General features: G+C 46.8%; 1 protein-coding gene across 1 annotated transcript in view; it reads right to left on the reverse strand.

The window, feature by feature from the left end:
- The window catches only part of CAB39L (calcium binding protein 39 like), an 80916-nt gene extending 72248 nt beyond the window's left edge, over positions 1 to 8668 (reverse strand). The window contains exon 1 of the mRNA XM_075266015.1: positions 8573 to 8668. The gene's annotated coding sequence lies outside the window, so the exon portion shown is untranslated. The remainder of the gene's footprint in view (positions 1 to 8572) is intronic.
- Between the last annotated feature and the right edge of the window lie 140 nt (positions 8669 to 8808).

An 8808-nucleotide genomic window follows, 5' to 3' on the forward strand; every position in this document is an offset into this window, starting at 1 on the left:
TGCACAGAAAGTGGAAGGAAAACCTGTAAGTGCCAAACTAGCATTGCCATCCCTTAATGCTCAGCATGGGTCCCAGATCATAAAGATAACACATGCCCCAATGATACAACAGTCCAAGTAAATTTCCACAATGTAATTACTTTAGCCTTCTAGGAGTCTTGGAAACACCACATGTAGGGCTATGCACGCTAGCCGGGAATTCAGAGGGTGTCATTAGTAAAGTTCAGTAATAAGTACATGCTCATATACATTACCTCGAAATCCTGCAGCTGCAGATTAGTCATCAGCAGGGAGATAGCATGCGGCACATGCAGCTATTTTAACTAAGCCTATAAAAACTGCATTTCTGCACAAGTAAATATCAAGATTGATCTTTACAGCAAATCTTTATTCTCTGTACTTCTTTAGCTTATATCTTCCATAAAAACATAAAAGTTCCTTGATGCGAAATAATGAGAAAAAATAATAATGTAACATTAGGAAAAATCCAGAAACCTCGTCGACAATTCTGCTTAAACCTTCCTGCTGTCACTTAGCTTTTTGTGTTGCTTTATTTATTTTGTTGCTTTCTATACATTTGTATGGTAGTTCTTAGTATATAATAAAAGGTATATGTGGAAAATTTCTTAACAGAACAGGATTGTAAAAATGTATGTACAGTATCTATGCAAGCCCTGGAGCCATCAAAACTACTGTGCTGCACAGAGCTGATAATCAAAAATATAACCACTTCTGAGCTTAGCGGCTGGAAGTGCTTTTCTGTGGGTTTTTTTTTTTTTTTGAAGATCCATATAAAATAGTAACTATGTAAAATCAACTCAGTCAGCACCAATTTTGGGCTAAGCGGAAATCGCACTCGCATATCTACGCAGCTCTCCAACACTTAGATGCAAACACACTTCAAAAGGGTAATGGGCTCATAGAGCAAGCACAAACTGTCCTTAAATTTAACAACTTAATACTCCAAGGGTTCAGTGAGATATATATATATATATATATATATATATATATATATATATATATATTGGTACAAAAAGACAAAACAGGCAAACAGTTCTAAAAATAACAGGGGAAAAAACTGAATAAATCTGATACTGAAGAGTTCTTTGTTTCCAGGAAGCTTGGAGGATCTGTGATGGACTTGAGCACACCCATCTTTGTTAGCTGACTTCCAGAACTGATAGCAGTAAGGAATTGGTTTTTTTGTGGCTCGTGCTTAGCCACACCTTCCTGCCAGGTTGCCCCCCTCTCTCACTCTCTGAAATGGGGAATGAGCAACTCCTCTTTGACCAGGCAGAAGATTCATTTTTTTATCTTCGCCCTGTGGAGCTGTGACTCTGAGGTTAACTCTGGTCACAACTTTACCCTTCCCTCCACCTGCCTGACCACCCTAAGCATACATTGATCACTGGCAGGATGGTGAAAATCAGAACGTCCAATAATATTGTGATCTTAGAAAACCCCAACAATCATTCAATTTAGGCTTGAAACAATTGCAGAAGGTGCAGAGAGAGGAATGTAGGTAGTGCGTCAGTACTATACCAGAGCCAGAAAGACGACTTGTTTCCCCATTATTATGTAACGGATATAATAAGTGGCAGAATTAGCTAGACACAACCGCTTCCATAATGTGGCCCTGCTCCCGACACCCCAGGCAAACAGCTGACTTTACTGGGGGAAGCCATGGCTAGATAGTTCTATTCCCTGCAGTGGCTTAAGGACAGGGGTTGTCCTCACAGGACAATCCCTTTATAATAAAGCAAAAAGTAACTTCTAAAACAAATCTTTCTCCTCGTGCCCTTCCCGAGAACATTCTATTAATAACTTTCTAATCTTCATGCGGGACATTTAATATTCTTTCCACATTTTCATGTAAAAATGAAACACTGACTCTTTGTTTGGAAGCCTTCATCTCCGTCATTAAGTAAGGCAGGTAATACAATGTCACATTATTGTCAGGTCTGGTCACAGCAATGAATTTAGAAGGAAATATAATGGAGTGCTTTATACTGAATAAAGTCAGCCTATGACCAAGACAAGCTGTTTGAGAATTGTCTTCAAGGTCCACGTGTCTGTTCTGACAGATCCAAACAGAACCTGCTCTAAAAATATCAGAAGAGAACGGAAGCCTAGAAGGCCCTCGGAGGGCACACTTGGTTGTAGAAGGCACTCGGAGGGCACACTTGGTTGTAGAAGGCACTCGGAGGGCACACTTGGTTGTAGAAGGCACTCGGAGGGCACACTTGGTTGTAGAAGGCACTCGGAGGGCACACTTGGTTGTAGAAGGCACTCGGAGGGCACACTTGGTTGTAGAAGGCCCTCGGAGGGCACACTTGGTTGTAGAAGGCCCTCGGAGGGCACACTTGGTTGTAGAAGGCCCTCGGAGGGCACACTTGGTTGTAGAAGGCCCTCGGAGGGCACACTTGGTTGTAGAAGGCCCTCGGAGGGCACACTTGGTTGTAGAAGGCACTCGGAGGGCACACTTGGTTGTAGAAGGCCCTCGGAGGGCACATTTGGTTGTAGAAGGCCCTCGGAGTGCACACTTGGTTGTGAGAATGAAGCTTTAGGGTAAGTTCAGATGGGGTTTTTTGGACCGGAACCCATCTGGGATCTACGTATTTTATAGCAATCAGCACAATAAATGCAAAGCAAATGGAGTTATGTTTAACCTCCGAACTACCTTACCAGTCTGTCGTCACACAACAGTGCACTACACTCCTATGGTCTATATGTACAGTCATGTGCATGGGCTGTATCTGTAATATATCTTAGGCAAATGCATGTTCCAATAATGATAAATCTTAAATCGGTTTCACCGGGACCAACTTCTGAGTCACCGGCAGCTGTACAAAGGTTTCTTCAATCAAATACAATGTCCCCAAGTCCAACCCTGATATGAGTCAATGGGTGTGGATGAAAAGCCAAAGCAAAAGTGGCGAGTACAATAAAGCTGAAACAACTGAGAGCTGTGTCACAAACACAATACACCGGTGTGTCATAAGGAGAGAGCAACACAATGTGCATGGAGTCATAAACTAATGTGAAAGTACAATTCTCCATGCACTCCTATGGGAGACAGATCAGGGTTCTCAAAGGGATGCATTGACAGTCCTGACGTCTAGCTCACCGAAAAGCAATGGGGGGAATTTACTGGCACTGCAGCAGTACATCCTAGGCACATGGCCCCGATTTGCTAAGATGCATCATATCATTGTTTCTTCTCCCCAACCCCACCACCACCACCACTTTTTAGAAGGGCAGCAAACTGGAGTACCTGAAACCTATGCCTATGGCTGGCACAGATTTTAATTCAGGCTCACAGTACCTCCCGTGATGCACCACCAATATTAAGATGTTGCAGCTCAAATACGCCACAAAGGGAACTGTAAGTTTTTCACTTCACTACATATAAATCACAGGACTTTGACCACTGTCAAGTCCCAAAGTCTCCCAATGAAGCAAAAGAAGTAATGAAGAGGTGGCTAAGAAGGCGCATCACTGACCCATTCATGTGAGATAGGGGGCGTTCACACTACAGTCAGTGTCCGACAGGTAGTGTCCGCTCCTAGTGTCCGTTCAAAATCTGGCACGGACATTAGGAGCGGACACTAGCTGTGTCCGTGACACTTGTCATTCATTTAAATGGCGATCGGGTACGTTCTTATGCACTCCGTGCCCTTCCTTCACTGTCCGCATGTAAAGATAAGATAAGATAAGATAATCCTTTAATAGTCCCACCTTGGGGAAATTTCAGATGTCCGACTTTTCAAGCGGACAGAAAAACCTGACAAAAAAATAAAAAAGTGGGAGTTACACTTTAAACCTCACCCCAGTGTGTAAGGCAGTATTGTCATTTTTCTGCACTGGACTAGATCCTGGTGAGTATAGCCAGAATATTGTTACATCTGCACTATACAGTATGTCACGGGCACAGTAAGCACTGATAACACAATGGTGTCACTTGGCCGGGTGCCCAGATAACATTGTGTAAAGCACAGGAAAGACCAAGGCTTAGTAACCCTATCATTAGAAACATCACATGCTGCTCTATGTAAATAGCCATACTTGTGCAGACAATGCACTCACCACACTATACCCACACTGTATGGGCGGCAGTTTTGCAACCACCCCATTAGTGACTTCTGATTATTGTAGGACGTTTTCTGCTCAGGACCGTTCTCTCATAGCCAGAGCTGCTAAAAGCATTTCATTTTCTGAGCAACCAAGACAGGTCATTGTATGAGATCAGTCAGGGTCTGACACATGAGCCAATAACCTGAAGCCATATACAGTATGTCACGGGATGGTTAGAGTCTATACTATAGGCAATGTGTAATATATATTTCATGTGGAATGTATTCTCTAACCTGTTGTAAACATCAGTGTGTAGTTGGCTGATTCGGGTCTAGTGTGTTAGCACATTGTATGCAAATACCTCTAACTAGTGAGGACAATGGGTGGAGATAATCTGATCAGTGTCTCCAAGAAGATGTTGGATGGTGCATTGTCCATAGTAGACAGGGAGTCTGCTCTCCTTGGCATAGGTGAGGGGGGAAGGATCTGTGGCTCAGCCCTTCCCACCCCCAGGTATAGGTGTAACAGTTTAGTATATAGTATATAGCTAGCAGTTAGTATGTGTTAGCCGGCCTGTGCACAGCTCTGCAGAGAGCCAGAATTTAGTTACAGGACCAAGGAACCAAAGCTATCATTGGATTGTGACTTCTGTGGACTTATTGTTATTACGGTTGATGTGACCGCCGCCGGCTACTAACTTTGTGGATTACAATAAATTGCTGTTGTCTCCCGACCTCTTGCGTCCCTGTTGATTCAAAAGACCATCCGGAGGAAGACGTATACCTTTGCTCCGTGACAACTGGTTGGCAGCGGTGGGATCAACAGCGGACAGCGAGATGGACTACAGCAGCCCAGCGATTAATGGAGCCACAACCTCAGAATACAGGAACTGGACTATGGCAAGTCTACAAGTAAGGGCCCGGGAACTAAACCTGAGTTACCAGGGAAGAACGAAAGATCAACTGATCGAGGCACTGGAGGAGATGACCCTGCAAAGCGACCATGAGGAGGGCTGCCCCCAGGAGACAGTAGAGATACAGGAGTGGCAGGTACAGACCCAAAAGAGCAGATGGGTTGTTTTGTATGAGGAGGAGTTGGCAGTGCTGGGGCTAGGAGCAACTGCAGAGCAAAGGAGTAGAGCATTACAGAGGGCTCAGGAAACGGAGAAGGAGGAACAGAGAATGGCGCATGAAAAGGAAAGAATGGCGCATGAAATGCGAATGGCTGAGATAACTATGAGGAATTATAATCAAACGTCGACCCCCAGCCCAACAGTGAGAGAACCACCATATGTCTCCCATAAACACTTCAAGACCTTTGAGGAAGCGGCTGGGGATGTTGATGGATATTTTCAGGACTTCGAACACCAGTGCCGCCTGATGGAAGTCCCAGAGAAGGATTGGGTCCGGTATCTGGTGGGGCACCTACGGGATGGGGCTGCGGAAGCTCTCAGAGCCATGGACCCTAGTGATCAGCGGGACTATGAGGCCATTAAAAGAGCGGTGCAGAAGTATTATGCAGTCACTCCAGAGACCTACCGAGTTCAGTTCCGCTCTTTGTCTTACAATGGGGGAAGCTCCTTCCACATGTTCGCCCACAAGTTGAAGCAAGCATGCAAGCGCTGGCTAGAAGGAGAGGAGGCTGTCACAGTCGATAAGATCCTCCAAGTCATACTTAAGGAACAGTTCTTTTCCCAGTGCCCCGCTGAGATCCGTGAGTGGGTGCTGGAACGGAACCCAGCCACAGTTGAGCAAGCTGCTTCTCTTGCAGATGAGGGCCTGACCATCAAGCCGCAGTGGAAGAGGTTGTTTGCAGAGGAGCGGAAAACTACCACAGTCCGCCAGACACCCTTCAGCCAGCCAACCACCTTTCGTGCCCGGCCTCAGGATTACAATTCCCCCTCTACCCCTGCCCCAGCCCATCGGCCTCCAGCTATGAACAACCCTGTCCCTAGACAACGACCTACTGGAAGAATGCTAGAGCGCAGATGTTTTGGGTGCGGGCGGCCTGGACATTTGCAAGCTAGTTGCCCTGTTAACATGGGGGCACGGGCCACCGTGGCATCCCGGCCTATTCACTACCTGGGAACCACTCCTAGGACAGAAAGTTTGGCCCCATTTCCAGATGACTCCATGAATGACACATCTGTTCCACCTCCAGGGGTCTATGGGATTCAGCCTTCCGCCACACATCCCGCAAACCTTCAGAGGAAGCACTTGCAGGAGGTCCTACTGGATGGCCGAACAGTTGTTGGATTCCGGGACTCGGGAGCTTTCCTAACGGTAGCGGACCCCCGAGTTGTGCGACCCGAGGCCCTAGAGGAGGGTCCTGGCATTTCTATCAAGTTGGCAGGGGGTACTCAAAGACGTATTCCTAAAGCTACCGTGGAACTCGACTATGGTTATGGACCAAAACGATGCACAATTGGTGTGATGAGCGGGCTGCCGGCCGATGTTCTGTTAGGCAACGATGTTGGAAATCTACAGTGCCACTTTGTGGGAGCAGTGACCCGAAGCCAAGCTCAGGGAGAAGCCAACATGGATCCACCGGATTTTCTGACAGATGCCAGCCCTTCAACCCTACAACTTTACCATTCAGTACCGCCGAGGGAACCAACACCAGAACGCGGATGGGTTATCCCGGCAGGAGGACATATGAGCTATAGAGACTGATGTGCATTCCCCAATTTACCTGTGTAGGCCAATTGTGTCATGCACATGTTTTGAGAGGGGGAGGGGTTGTCACGGGATGGTTAGAGTCTATACTATAGGCAATGTGTAATATATATTTCATGTGGAATGTATTCTCTAACCTGTTGTAAACATCAGTGTGTAGTTGGCTGATTCGGGTCTAGTGTGTTAGCACATTGTATGCAAATACCTCTAACTAGTGAGGACAATGGGTGGAGATAATCTGATCAGTGTCTCCAAGAAGATGTTGGATGGTGCATTGTCCATAGTAGACAGGGAGTCTGCTCTCCTTGGCATAGGTGAGGGGGGAAGGATCTGTGGCTCAGCCCTTCCCACCCCCAGGTATAGGTGTAACAGTTTAGTATATAGTATATAGCTAGCAGTTAGTATGTGTTAGCCGGCCTGTGCACAGCTCTGCAGAGAGCCAGAATTTAGTTACAGGACCAAGGAACCAAAGCTATCATTGGATTGTGACTTCTGTGGACTTATTGTTATTACGGTTGATGTGACCGCCGCCGGCTACTAACTTTGTGGATTACAATAAATTGCTGTTGTCTCCCGACCTCTTGCGTCCCTGTTGATTCAAAAGACCATCCGGAGGAAGACGTATACCTTTGCTCCGTGACACAGTATATAGATTTATATGTCTTGTACACCAGTTTGCACATGAAGGTTTATGCATGAAAATTTGCCCTATTTTTTCTTGTCACTTTCCTGAAGAAGGGACATGGCCTGGTGTGGCCAATAGCGCTGCCACATTTACGTTCATCATTAATACCAGTTTATTGGACTAAATGAGGTCTGTCTGATAGTTTTTGCTAGCGATGAGGCGGTATAGATTTCTGGCACATAGGTGAATGGCCTAGAGGAGGGTGTACCTGATTTTTTAGGCAGCATGTGCCAAGTCATAAATAAGGCGCATTCGCCACGAAATAGTAGATATGAGGATGGGCGTCAACGGCATAAAAACCAAAAGAAGAACAAAAGCGCTTACGCCCAGTTCACACCTGCGTTCAGGGACCCACCAATTGGAAACCTAATCCTCTTGAAAAAGCGGATACCCTCGTAAACTCACGAACCCCATAGACTGTCATGGAGTCCGTCTGGGTTTTGCTCTCCGCATTTGTAAAGCAGGATGGGGAGAGCGGGCACAGGTGTGAACATAGCCTAACACTGATCCGTAAGAAAAACTGAAGCCCATAGGAAAGCATTGGGGCAGAGTTAATAAAAAGTAATTGGGTTTTCTGCAAAAAAAAAAAAAAAGTGACTTTTTCCATCTTTGTGTCAACCTCAACACTTTGCTGACAAGGGGGCGTGACGAGGGCGTTCAGGGGGCGGAGACAATGGCATCACCAGAATTCTGCTCATTTCCATACTTGAATGATGAGGGAGATCTATAACAGAATCTGTCAGTATGTTCTTGGGGCTGATCCCAAGCCCCCTCCTCACCCAACACCCACCCCCTGCCCTTCACTGTCACCACACCCCAGAGGAGGCGCCCCCTGCCGGCACAGCTCATGGCCACACCCACTGTACAACTCTACTACACCATAGACGGCTATGACGTCTTTCCAGCTGTTGTGGAACTACATCTCCCAGAATGCCCCGCCACCATCAGCCTCCCACAGTAACCTGGGACTTGTAGTCCCACAGAAGCCTGACGGTTTCCTCCTGCCGTGTAAAGCAATAGACTCCCTAAACTGTGAGGCCTGAGCCCTGCGGCCGCAGAGAACCAGAGCCAGACGCGGCCCGACACAGACAAGTCCTATAAGACAGGCGATACGGCCATATAAATACGGGCTACAGACCTTTCCGTGTCCACTGCAGACTCCGAGCTCCCACCTCTGGTGTCAGGAAGAGCCGGCGCTTCCGTACTGGGCTGCCCAGCAAATGACACTGCGCCGCTACCATGGCAACAGCAATGAGTGACAGGAGGGAGGGGCGGAGGGGCGGGACTATGGCATTTGTAAACACAGAGCTGGCAAAACTTTATTGACATGTGAGTTCATTCAGCGGGGATAATGTCTGAGCCACGTGACCGCCT

Source organism: Leptodactylus fuscus, chromosome 2 (genome assembly GCF_031893055.1).
Source record: "Leptodactylus fuscus isolate aLepFus1 chromosome 2, aLepFus1.hap2, whole genome shotgun sequence".
Classification (NCBI taxonomy): Eukaryota; Metazoa; Chordata; class Amphibia; order Anura; family Leptodactylidae; genus Leptodactylus; species Leptodactylus fuscus.